Source organism: Saccostrea cucullata, unplaced genomic scaffold, assembly GCF_032062105.1.
Source record: "Saccostrea cucullata isolate Sc308-1 unplaced genomic scaffold, CSIRO_AGI_Scuc_v1 ctg3482, whole genome shotgun sequence".
Classification (NCBI taxonomy): domain Eukaryota; kingdom Metazoa; phylum Mollusca; class Bivalvia; order Ostreida; family Ostreidae; genus Saccostrea; species Saccostrea cuccullata.
Genome location: NW_026932919.1, coordinates 1 through 14,125, shown reverse-complemented (window position 1 = coordinate 14,125; position 14,125 = coordinate 1).

The following is a 14,125-nucleotide window of genomic DNA, read 5'->3' as shown; positions in this document are numbered from 1 at the left end:
TGCAACGCTATAAATCATGATCTATTATCTCCAATTAATCTTCAGCTCATATCTTAAGCAGTTTTCGCTACTAAATCAAGACAAAATTGCATTTTAAAATCAGAAAATTCCCCATATCTCACGACCGGAAGTGACGTCATAAAAACGTTCAAAAACCTATCAAGATCGATTGATTAGCTATTACATATTAAAATTTCATTTAAATCGGCCGAGCCGTTTCTGAGAAATCGCGTGCACAAAATCGGTTGGAAGAATAATAATAATAACTAGATGAGATCTCGTTGCGAGCAACGAGTAGGTCTTCCGTTGAATTTCTAGATAAGATGAGATGTGATTTTGACTAAGATAATCGTTAAAAGAGAATGACTTTAAGTTTTCCTTCATTAAATTTAAAATTACTCATTTTAATCAGGGAATTCTTAACACCTTTTGTTAAATAAAACTGATAAAAATACTCCCCTTTTTGAGACCTAAAGCATAAAAAATGACGCATTTTGATCCTTGCAAACCTTAATTACGTACAATATCAAAATGTTATCAAATATTGATGCAATTCGTTATGATGAATAATTTTGCCCCAGTTATGTATAACAAAATGTTGATCATCAAAGAGTTATAGATAAAAGACTTTTGGCCCCTCTGAGTCCCTATTTTGAGGGGTCAGTCCCTTTTTCTTGATATCAAATGAAAGGTCTTGTGATTTTCAAGACTTTTTGTTCAACATTTATTCAGAGATTTCTATTCGTTGTGGAGATATGCTAAATGGAAATATTTAGGGGCCACTCCTACAATTCCTTAATGGGGCCGTATTACAAAAATTCAAAGTATGCATCTTGTTTAGAACTTTATTCTTACCATCTTTTGTTCAATATTGCTTATCAAAATATTCCCCCTTTTCGAGATATAAAGCGTCAAAGATTTGAAATTCTGACCTCTTCTGACCCCTTATTACGTAACATATGATCCAAATCGTATCATATATTGTTGCAAATCGTTATGATGAATACTTTTGCTTCAGTAATGTATAACAAAATATTGATCATTAAAGAGTTATAGAAAAAAGACTTTTGGCGCCTATGAGCCCCTAAATTGAGGGGTCAGCCCATTTTTCTTGATATCAAATAAAAGGTCTTGTGATTTTGAAGAATTTTGTTCAACACTTATTCAGAGATTTCTATTCGTTGTGGAAATGTGCTAAATGGAAATATTTAGGGGCCACTCCTTCAAGTCCTTAATGGGGCCGTTTTACAAAAAATTCAAAGTATGCATATTGTTTAGAACATTATTCTGACCATTTTTTGTTCAATATTGCTTATCAAAAGGTCCCTGCTTTTTGAGATATAAAGCGTCAAAGATTTGATGTTATCGCCCCTTGTGATCCCTAATTACGTAACATATGATCCAAATGTTATCATATATTGTTGAAAATTCTTAAAAAGAATACTTTTGCTTCAGTAATGTATAACAAAATATTGATCATTAGAGAGTTATAGATAAAAGAATTTTGGCCCCTCTGAGCCCCTAATTTGAGGGGTCAGCCCTATTTTCTTCATATCAAATGAACGGTCTTATGATTTTAAAGATTTTTTGTTCTACACTTATTCAAAGGTTTTATTTGTTGTGGAGATATGCTAAATGAAAATGTTATGGGGCCACTCCTATAAGTCCTTAATGGGGCCGTTTTACAAAAATTCAAAGTATGCATATTGTTAAGAACATTATTCTGACCATTTTTTGTTCAATATCGCTTATCAAAAGGTCCCTGCTTTTTGAGATATAAAGCGTCAAAGATGTGACATTCTGGCCCCATGTGGCCCCTTATTACGCAAGATATGCTTAAAAATTTATAAAATATTGTTCCAAATGGTCTAAAATTTAATATCATCGAAAAATCTAGCAGAAAAAATGAAAAAAAAATTTTGGTCATATGGGGGATCGAACCCGGGTCGCCCGCGTGACAATCCAACACGCTAACCATTCGGCCATTGGGATCGCCGCTTCGCGTTTTCAAATGCTAATATCTCGAGATTGGCTTTTTCGATTTTCAAACAAATTACATATTTGACTTCTGCAAAAGGGTCTCTATTCAATTCTAAAATAAAAATATTAAAAAAGAAAAGTTGAAAAAATGCGTTTCTTAAATTTGCTTCCGGTATCGACCGGAAGTATTGACGACGCACGAAAAGGCGATTCTGCAACGCTATAAGTCATGAACTATCATCTCCAATTAATCTTCAGTTCATATCTTAAGCAGTTTTCTCTATCAAATCAAGACAAAATTGCATTTTAAAATCAGAAAATTGTCCATATCTCACGACCGGAAGTGACGTCATAAAAACGATCTAAAAATCTATCATGATCGATTGATAAGCTATTACATATGAAAATTTCATGTAAATCGGCAGAGCCGTTTCCAAGAAATTGCGTGCACAAAATCGGTTGGAATAATAACAATAATAGGGAAAAAGAAACCGAACGAAAACAATAAGGTCTTCCGTTGGAAACGGAAGACCTTAACTAGATGCGATCTCGTTGCAAGCAACGAGTAGGTCTTCCGTCCGAATTTTCGATAAGATGAGATATGACTTTGATTATGATCTTTGATAAAACATCATGGAATCATGCCTTTTCTCTTTTGATTAAATCCTTTTGATTTAGATAATATCATCAATGCGTACTTAATTTGCACATTCATTCTTTTCTTTTTTTCTTCTTTGAGAAACAACCAAAGCCAATTAAAGAAAACTTGTAAGGAGACCTTGGATTATGAATGTAGTTTGACACAGAATTGCAACGAACCTACGACGTGACAATCCAAGTATCCCTACACATTTCATTGCTCCTTATGTTACTTTCGTTCAAGCAAACGTTCGGCTGCCTCTGTTAACCGCTATTGCGAAATGTCGGAATTGAGAGAGACCGCCGCCATTTGGTCCCGCTTCAGATTTTTGAATGTTAATATCTCGAGTTTGAATTTATAAATTTACAAACGAATTATATATTCAGCCTAATAAGAAATGTTTCTATCAACTATACTAATATAATTTGAAAATATTGAAAGACAAAAAAGTTAAAGACGAGAGACTTTTGGCCCTTCTATGCCCCTAATTTGAAGGGCTAATCCCGTTTACTTGATATCAAATGAAAGGTCTTACTATATTGCACATTTTTTATTATATATGTCTTAACAAAATATTAACAGGTAAAAAGATATAAAAGAAAACGTGTCAATTTTTGCGAGATGAGTATGAGGCTATTTTTCGAGCCCAGGCGAGCGTCGATGCCTTCTTACCTGGAAAGCTCTATATGCAAAATGTCACATCTACTATCCTTCCTCTACCTTCACTGAAAATCTCAAGTCGATATCTTAAGTCGTTTAGGAGGAGATCTCAGGACAAGCTGACCCTCTAAAAATCAGTAAATCTTCCATATCTCACGACCGGAAGTGACGACGTACTTACGAAAAATTTCCGACAAGGTTCAGATAAATATCTATCAGATCTGAAAATTTGGTGAGAATCGGTCCAGCCGTTTCTGAGAAATCGCGTGCACAAAATCGGTAAGAAAAATAATAATAATAATAATAATAGAGAAAAAGAAACCGAACGAAAACAATAAGGTCTTCCGTTGGAGACGGAAGACCTTAATAATAGAGAAAAAGAAACCGAACGAAAACAATAAGGTCTTCCGTTGGAAACGGAAGACCTTAATAATAATAATAGGGAAAAAGAAACCGAAGAATAACAAGAAGGTCTTCCGTTGGAGACGGAAGACCTTAACTAGATGCGTTCTTGTTGCTAATGCAACAAGCAGGTCTTCCGACCGACTTTTCTTTAGAGTTCTATGTTGCGTCATCCCATGAAATAGATTTCAGAATGTATTTTTTTGTTTACGTTCATTTACAGTAGTTTCTCAACACAGATCGTGATTGTTCCAGGTATTTCATAAATATCTCCAAATATAGCTTTTAAAAATCGGCAAAATCTTCCACACATGTTATAAAAGAGTGAGAAATAATTTGCAACTGAAAAGAGACAAAAACAAAGAAAAAATTTGGGGAACGCCCCGAGCAGGATTCGAACCCCCGACAGTAAGACAAAGTTTGATTTGGTCATATCTTTGCAATAAACACACGCATGAAGAAAATGAAAACATATATAGATATCGATGAATACGCTCTATAAACCCTGTAAATCCGAAAGAAAAATATTGAAAAACAAAAAAGTTGAAAAAATGGACTTTTTGAATTCACTTCCGTTTGCGACCGGAAGTAGGAACGACAAAAATGAAGGACGTTCGGCACATCTACATGTGATGTTCTTTCATGTCCATAAGTTTCAAAGTCATATCTTTGGCCGTTTTTGAGAAAAGTAGTGTACAAAAATCCATTTAGAAAATACAAATTTCCCCAAAAATCGCGAACGGAAGAAAATTTTGAAAAAATGAAAAACACGTCTGGATATATTAATCTGGTGCATCTTTTCTGTAAAAATCTTTGAAATCCGTACAGTCACAGCGGAGATATCGCCATGGAAATGAAAAAAAGAATAATAATAATAACTAGATACGATCTCGTTGCGAGCAACGAGAGGTCTTCCGTCCGTTTTAGGAAAAGAAACCCACGTAAAAATCGAGCTGAAAAGAGATTCAAAATTTTGGTCACAAGGAGGATTGAACCCATGTCGCCAACGTGAATGCGCTTTTTTTTTACTTTTTTATCCTCAACGTGCTAACCATTAAGCTATTGAGAGTACTGCTCTAAACATACTTGTGTATACTTTTGCAACAGTTCACCTGTCTAAGAATTATAATCAAAGTCCTGAAAGCACTCATGGGAGTTGAACGTGGTGTTATATAAAATCTTTGATCGGGAGATTAAGTGAGTGAACAATATTATTATTTCAAATACAGACAACTGTTTCATATTTTTTTCAGTTGCAAAAATCTTGAGAAAGACATTCAGAGACATTGAATAACAAAAAAATAAAAGCAGGGGCCATATTGTTGCCTGCCTACATTAGTCCTTTTTATAACCCTGCTTGAAAAGCGGGAGAGTATTTATAAATCTGGATTTCCGTCTATCTGTTTGTAACGCTTTAGGTATACCCATCTCTTATGCGCAACTCCTTTTACACCACTGAACGAAATTTTCATAGAATCTTTATTACATATTGCCGTTGTGCACCTTCTATTACTTTTCCATCCTACACATATTTTGGGTTTCTCATTGCAAAACATGGACACTGCCATTATATTCATATTGGAGGCGGTTGATCATTTATATAATTCACTGCTCACAGTCTTCAAATTTGTAAGATATTTTTCCTTGGCACCTTTACCCATGTGTTATGAAAATTTCAGTTTCGCAGGAATAATATCAATGTCGATAAAATGTGGATTTTAAGACAGCATCCTTTTAAGAGCTAACAGGTTTGATATATAAAACTTCTTTGTGAATATAAATGTATTTCAATTACACGAACATTATACATGGAGTACGTCAGAACTTAAATCTTTTTCAATATTGTGAAGAAAAAAGCAATACCAAATTTAAAACAAATATTTAATGACCAAACATAAAAACAGTGGTATATGTGAGAGTTTGTGTGCGTACGAGTTATCTGGTATCCTTTATCTGAGGTTTTCCTTTAATTAAAAAAAACTTCATTTTGTCGTTTTTACGAAATGATTTTACGAAAACATCAGTGTCCGTTTTTTTATTTTTTAACATTTATAACAGAGTACTAGATTTACCGCTTTTGGCAGATGATGCTGCTGATTTAGTAATAAATGCGCATGTTTCCTAAAGTTTTTAAGCATTCATGAATTCATTTAAACCATGAAAATGTTCATGAAAAGTTTGAATAAATTCTGTGCACCGGTAAAAAAGAAATTGCTAGAAATCCGGGACTATTGGGCGTCGGGACGACTAGATTTACCGCTTGCCGTTAGTAGAGTTGTCGATCGTATCTTTTTCAGTATATGACGCCACACAAAAAATGAGTTCCATTACGAAAAACTTTTGAGGTTCTTTATAAGTTAGTTTTACTTTGAACGAAATCTAATATTCAAAATAAGATTTCTTTATCATTATTACATTTACTTACATTTCATATTATGAAAATTAGATCAATTTAGGAGAAAATGACATGAACTATTTGTGGCGGATGTTTATGCATGTTTTCTGTTGAATATCATCGGAGTAAATCAGCCGACACAGTAACCTCGCTTTCGGCTCTATATAATCAACACAAATTACTGCACTTGTTAAATACGTGATGACCATGGGAGATTGAACATAGTTCAACTCCCAAAAAGCATTCATAATTTCGCGCCAAACGCCACGAGTAAATATTCGCGCCTTTTCTTTGGACTGATCTATTAAATAAGTATGATAGCTTCAATGAAATTTTAACAAGCTAATTCAGAGAATTCGTGTCCCCCGCTTAGGGAAAAAGTCGGATCCCCCTGACTGAATTTGTAGAATTATTAAATGTATACATGTGTACTTATGCAAATAAAATACATGTATGTCAATATGCGAATAAAGATTTGATTGCTTATTCTTTATTATGTGTATAGAAGATTCTTTTTATATGGAATATTTATCACACTGTAATAATGATTTTATAACCTCATATTTTTTTCTTTTCACATGCTGAATACTATCATTTAAAAAAAAACGAAAATTAAAAAAGAATATATGGATCGTCCGGGAATCGATCCCGGGACCTCCCGCTTATGAAGCGGGAGACATACCACTAGACCACGGAGGCTCTTTAAATACTATCGCGTATATGCAGAAGTGAAGTCACATACATGTATATATTCATGCTCGATATTGTCAAAGTTTTACACAATCCATGGTGTTTGATTTATTTAGCCTTTATTAAACAATTCTAAAATATGTTATAAGAACATAAAGTCTGCCGAGAACCTGTTTTATAGGCAATAACTCTCCTCATGCCCTGTGCTAAAAATAGCGACATGTAATATTATAAATACTAATAAAACAAACGGGGCGGGGCACTTTTAGAGGGGCGAGAGAGGTCCTAGGGAGTTTTGGTATAAAATTACATTGCATAAGCTTAAAATCTTCTTGAAATATCGCCCGGAAATGATAGTGTTATACACAGACAGAATGTATAAATTTACGACCTTGAACTTTGACCTTTTGACCTCAAAATCAATAGGGGTCTTCCCTAGGCCACTGGGAGTTGTTATGTAAAATTTCATTGCATTAGCTCAAATGGTTCTAGAGATATCGTGTGGAAACGAAAGTGTTATAACAGACAGAATTTGATTATTTATGACCTTGACCTTTGACCTTTTGACCTCAAAATCAATAGGGGTCTTCTTTAGTCCATAGGGAGTTGCTATGCTAAATTTCATTGCAAAGGCTCAATGGGTTCTCGAGATATCGTGTGGAAACGAAAGCGTTACAGACAGACAGAAAGACGGACGGACGGACGGACGGACAAACCCAACGGACGGACGGACAAACCCAAATTAATATCCCCCACTTTTCAAGCGGGGGACAAAAATAAAACATTCTTAGCGCCTTTATTTTATTTCGACGTTAAGAAAGTATATGTAACACATTATACACATTACATATTGTATCTAGCCCAGTTACACTAAAGCAGTGAAACGGAAATTAAGTTTTAAGATTGACACTCAATTGCAACTTACTACTGTAATGTGTCGGACCTGAGCGGTCAGTAGGTCCGTGCTCGGATTACCGAGTTTTACTGGGGATATGATTGAATGCAATATATACAGATAATAATATGACATCAGTTAATACCGGCACCTGCCTGTTGCCATATGACAATTGCCTCACTATACAACTGACTATATTAGTCAACAGCCACATTCCTGGTGCCTCTTGATTTAGCCTTTAACACCTGCCTGGTGTCTTACTGCTTACCAAATTGCCTATATAACTCTAGCAAAGTAGCTACAATATACTTACACAGTATTTAACTTTGTAAGAGCTTCTCTGTCCTAATGACAAACCTATAGCCAACGTCTCAAAGCTATATTTTAACTAGTCACTGACTACGGCAACTTTGCACAATTCCATTTGATCGATACACTAATTGGTTTCTGTACCAAAGTGAAGACACAAGCCAGTTGGCTGTACTGCCCCCTTGTACCTCAACTTAATCAATGATCAAAAGTTATCAGATATCATATTGATAAAATACCACAGACTGCCTTTCTTTTGGCAACACTATTATTATTTTCTAACAGAACATTATTTATCAATAATACTTGTATAATTCTTTTGTCAATTGACCAATTAATTACAATATTTACATTGATTATCTATTATAATATAAACAAGTAACGGGAGGTAACTCCTCCAACCATTTCACTACTACGTGAAAGTCGAAGTAGTTTTTTACATTTCATGTATCCTTATGTCAGAATCGTTTAATCAAACGCTCAACTGCCTACATAAACCCCTACTCGCGAAATGGCGGAGTTGACAGAGACAGCCGCCATCTTGGTCCCGCTTCAGATTTTCAAATGTTAATATCTAGAGTTCAGACGAACCAATATCCAAACAACTTACATAGTAAGCATCAATCAAAGAGTCTCTATTATCATTCCAAAAATTAATAAAAAATATTGAAAAACAAAAAAGTTAGAAAATGCAATTTTTTCAATTCGCTTCTCCTAACGACAGGAAGTAGCGACGACGAAGAAGAGTCGCGTTCTGGATGGTATATATCACGATCTATAATCCCTGAAAGTTTCATGTTGATATCTTGTACCGTTTTTTAGGTTAATCGCGGACAAAATGTCATTTTAATTTCAGGAAATTGTCCCTAACTTGGCACCGGAAGTGAGATTCCAAATTTTCTCTCGGATATACTAAATTCATGTTACGACACATCATTTCTGAAAATTTCACGTCATTCCATTTAGTAGTATTCGAGAAATCGCGTGCACAAAATTAGAAAGTCAAAAAAAAAAAAATAATAATAATAAGAAAACAATAGAATCACTATATAATTTCTATATAGAAAAAAGACTTTTGGCCCCTCTAAGTCCTTAATTCGAGGGGTCAGCCCCTTTTTCTTGATATCAAATGAAAGGTCTTGTGATTTTGAAAATGTTTTGTTCAGCACTTATTTAGAGATTTCTATTCATTTTGGAGATATGATAAATTGAAAAATTTAAGGGCCTAGAAGTCTTTAATGGGGCTGTTTTACAAAAATTCAAAGTATGCATATTATTCAAAATATCATTCTGACTTATCTTTTGTTCAATATTGCTTATCAAAATATCCCCCCTTTTCGAAATATAAAGCGTCAAATATTTGACATTTTGGCCCCTCGTGACCCCTAATTACGCAAGATATACTATAAATTTTATAATATATTGTACCAAATGGTCTAAAATTAAACAATATCGAAAAATCGAGCAGAAAAAATGATAAAATTTTTTGGTCACAGGGGGGATCGAACCCGGGTCGCCCGCTTGACAATCCAACGCGCTAACGATTCGGCCATTGGGATCGCCGCTTCGCGTTTTCAAATGCAAATATCTCGAGATTGGCTCGGTCGATTTTCTAACAAATTACATCTTTGGATTCAGAAAAAGGGTCTTTATTCAATTCTAAAACAAAAATATTAAAAAAGAAATGTTGAAAAATTGCGTTTTTTAAATTCTCTTCCGGTTTCGACCGGAAGTATTGACGACGCACGAAAAGGCAATTCTGCAACGCTATATATCATGAACTATCATTTCCAATTAATTTAAGCTTCATATCTTAAGCAGTTTTCGCTAAGTAATCAAGACAAAATTGCATTTTAAAATCAGAAAATTGTCCAGAATTCACGACCGGAAGTAACGATGTCAACGAAAAAATTCCCAATAAGGTTCAGATCAGTACCTATCAGATGTGAAAGTTTCATGAGAATTTGCCCAGTAGTTTACGAGAAATCGCGTGCACAAAAAGACCTTAATAATAATAACTAGATACGATCTTGTTGCGAGCAACGAGTGGGTCTTCCGTTCGATTCTTGATGAGATGAGATCAGATTTTGATTGAGATTTTCATTCTAAAATAATGATTTTCCATAATCTGTAAGAAGGCATTGATCAATAAAGACTTCTAAAATCGACATTTGGCCCATCACGGCCCCTAAAATTAGGGATCAGCCCTTTTTTCTTCATATCATTTTAAAACTCTCAGGATTAGGAACACTTTTTCTTCAACAACTATTCAGAGATTCTTTTTCGTTTTCGAGTTATTCGCAAAAGAAATCTTAAGGGACCAGCCCTTCAACTCCCTAATGGGGACGTTTAGCGAAAAATGAAAGGTTGCATATTGTTCAAAACATGATTTTGAACATCTTTTGTTCAGTATTACTTACAGTATCAAAATATTTCTCACTTTCGAGATATAAAGCGACAAAGATTTGGCCTTCTGGCCCCTTGTGGCCCCTAATTACGTAATGTAGGACTTCAAAATTATAATATACAGTTGTAGATTTTTGCTTCAGTAATGTATAACAAATTATTGACTGTTAAAGAGTTATCAAAAAAAGACTTTTAGCCCCTTTCGGCCCCTAATTTGATCTGATGAGTGCCCAGCCCCTTTTCCTGGATTTTATTTTGAAGCTCTTAGGATTTTGAACACATTTTGTTCGATAATTATTCAGATATTCTTTTTCGTTTTCGAGTTATTCGCAAAAGAAATATTTAGGGGCCAACCCTTCAACTCCCTAATGGGGACTTTTAGCGAAAAATGAAAGGTTGCATATTGTTTAAAACATGATTTTGAACATCTTTTGTTCAATATCACTTGTCAAAATATTTCTCACTTTCGAGATATAAAGCATCAAAGATCTATCATTCTGGCCCCGTGAAGCCCCTAATTATGTAATAAACGACATCAAAATCATAATATACAGTTGTATATTGTTGAAATAAACATATTTGCTTCAGTATGTATAACAAAATATTGACTGTAAAAGAGTTATCAAAAAAAGACTTTTTAGCCCCTTTTGGCCCTTAATGTGGAGAGTCAGCACTTTTTTTATGGTATCATATTAAAGATCTTGTTATTCTGCACAAATTTTATTCAGTATGCTTTAACAAAATAATTCCTTTTTAAAAGCTATCATTAAAAATGTCTTAAAAAATCACTCATAATTTGTATCCTAAATTTTGACCCCTACCGAGCTTCCTTACTAGGTACTTCCGGAAACTATCCAAACTCCCAGTAACATGGGGACATGTCCTCTATCATCACTGAAAAATTCAGCGCTCTAGCTTAAGTCGTTTCTGAGATCAATGACGGACAAGAAGGTCCGATGAATTTTAATAAAAGGGCGATAACTCTAGACCGGAAGTGATTTTCAAAAAATCCTTCAAATGGATTTCATATATAAATATATATATATATATATATATATATTTCATATTTATTTTATAAACTTCAAATTATCCAGCAACAACCCTGAAAATTTGAAGCAAATCCATCGAGCCATCTCTGAGAAATGTTCTGCACAAAATTTGTGCGGAAAAAAGAATAATAACTAGATACGATCTTGTTGCGAGCAACGAGTAGGTCTTCCGTCCGATTCCGAAAAATAACCCTTAAAATCGAGCTGAAAATGGATTAAACATATTTTGGACACACTGGTAATTCAAACGGGTCACTAGCGTGAAAATCCAATACGCTTATCGATTACGCTATTTGAACAACTACTCTTACTTCACTTGTATGTACATATAATTCTGCAAGACTTAATCTGTCTTGTAATTATGAAAGAAGGGTCACTATTCATAATTTCGCGCCAAACGCAACGAGTAAATCTTAGCGAATTTCTCTTTGAATGTTCATGGTCCTTCGGATGAGACGGTATAGACCGAGGCCCCGTGTCACAGCAGGTGTGGCAGGATAAAGATCCCTCCCTGCTCAATGGCCCTGAGTGCCGAGCATAGGCCCAAATTTGCAGCCCTTCACCGGCAATGGTGCCGTCTCCATATCAGTGAAATATTCTGGAGAGGGACGTTAAACAGTATACAATCAATCAATCAATCGTATATAGGCAAATAACACTAAAGCAGTGAAACAGCTATGAATGGTTAATTTTTCATTCCGATTACTTACACTTTCATGAAAAAGGTGGTATGTTCAACCGAAAAGAAATGCTTCGATCGGTCCCTACGAGGGTCAAGAAATAAGATTCCATTATGTTCAATAACTTGCATTGAGAAAATAAAATGTTTATATAGGTCAATTAAACGGTCTTTGAAAAATTGATATCTTTAAAAATAAAATATTTTCTTATTGTAACAGTTGTCCTTTCTATTGATTTAATATGACACAAGTGTGCATTAGAAAACAGTGGTCACGTTTTTTACTTACTGCATTCTCGAAAAACTATTAATTATAACTATGATTTAAGCTATGTGTTACCGTGATGCAAAACAAAAGATATAGATATTGTACTTCATTTGCACATTAATTCTTTTCTATTTCTACTTTGAGAAACAATCAAAACCAATTAAGGAAGACTTGTAAGTAGACCTTGGATAATAAATGTAGTTTGACACCGAATTGCAACGAACCAACGACGTGACAATCCAAGTATCCCAACACATTTCATTGCTCCTTATGTTACTTTCGTTCAAGCAAACGCTCCTCTGTAAACCCTTATTGCGAAATGTCGGAATTGACAGAGACCGCCGCCTTTAAGATCACGCTTCAGACTTTTGAATGTTAATATCTCGAGTTCGAATTCATCAATTTACTAACAAATTATATATTCAGCCTTATGAGAAATGTTTCTATCAACCATACAAATATGATTTGAAAATATTAAAAAACAAAAAAGTTAAAAAATTTAACTTTTTTTTCTTTGCATGCCGTTACGACAGGAAGTAGAGACGACGTACAAAAGATCGCGTCTTGGATAGTACTTACCACGATCTATAATCCCTGAAAGTTTCACAGTGATATCTTTTACCGTTCTTTAGATTATCCGCGAACAAAATGTCAATTTAAAATCAGAAAATTGTCCGTAACTTGGTACCAGAAAGAAATTTCCAAAAAATCTCCAAGGTATAATAACGTCAGATGGCAACACATTGTTCCTGCAAATTTCATAAAAATCCATCCAGTTGTCTTCGAGAAATCACGTGCACAAAATTTGATGGTCAGAAAATAATAATTATAACAAGCTCAGGCGAGCTTCAACGCCCTTTGCGTTGGAAAGATATAGACTCAAAAAAGCAATTTAGCTATCCTTCCTCTACCTTCACGGAAAATCTCAAGTTAATATCTTCATTCGTTTTTTAGTGATTGTTAGGATAAGCTGACCCTCTTAAAATCAGTAAATCGTCCATATCTCCCGACCGGAAGTGACGACTTACTTATAAAAAATTTCTAATAAGGTTCAGACCAATATCTATCAGATCTGAAAGGTTCGTGAAAATCGACCGAGCCGTTTACGAGAACTGGAGAACTGCACAAAAATCGGTAAGAAAAAAAAATAATAATAGGGAAAAAGAAACCGAACGAAAACAAAAAGGTCTTCCGTTGGAAACGGAAGACCTTAATAATGAGAAAATTGAAAAAGAAACATAAGAATAATAGAAGGGTCTTCCGCTGAAGACGGAAGACCCTAATAGTAATAATAAGAAACAGTAGAATCACTATAAGTTCTTCCGTGAAGACGGAAGACCTTAATGAAACAGAGTAAAAACAATATGTTCCCCAACTTCGTTTGGGGATCATAAATATGATTATCGAAAAGAGCAAAGCGCCCGGGAATAGTCAAAAGATGCAAATGCACTAAGAAAGTGTTAAATGCTATTTTCTTTTATTTTCTTTTTTTTCTTTTTTATTTTAACAGCAAAGGTCCCGTGGCTCGGATTCCTATTATGAAAGGTCGTTCGATAACTGGACGAGTCTATAAAGAAAAAGTTTTACAAAAGGTTTAAAAGTGTATGAAAGGAAGAGACCAAAGTCTGGTATCCGTTACATCAACTTCCTCCATGACAATGCTCCAGCACACACGTCACATATAGTAAAATAATTTTTAGAGAAGGAAAAAGTTAATGTTTAACAACACCCGCCTTATTCACCTGACCTGTC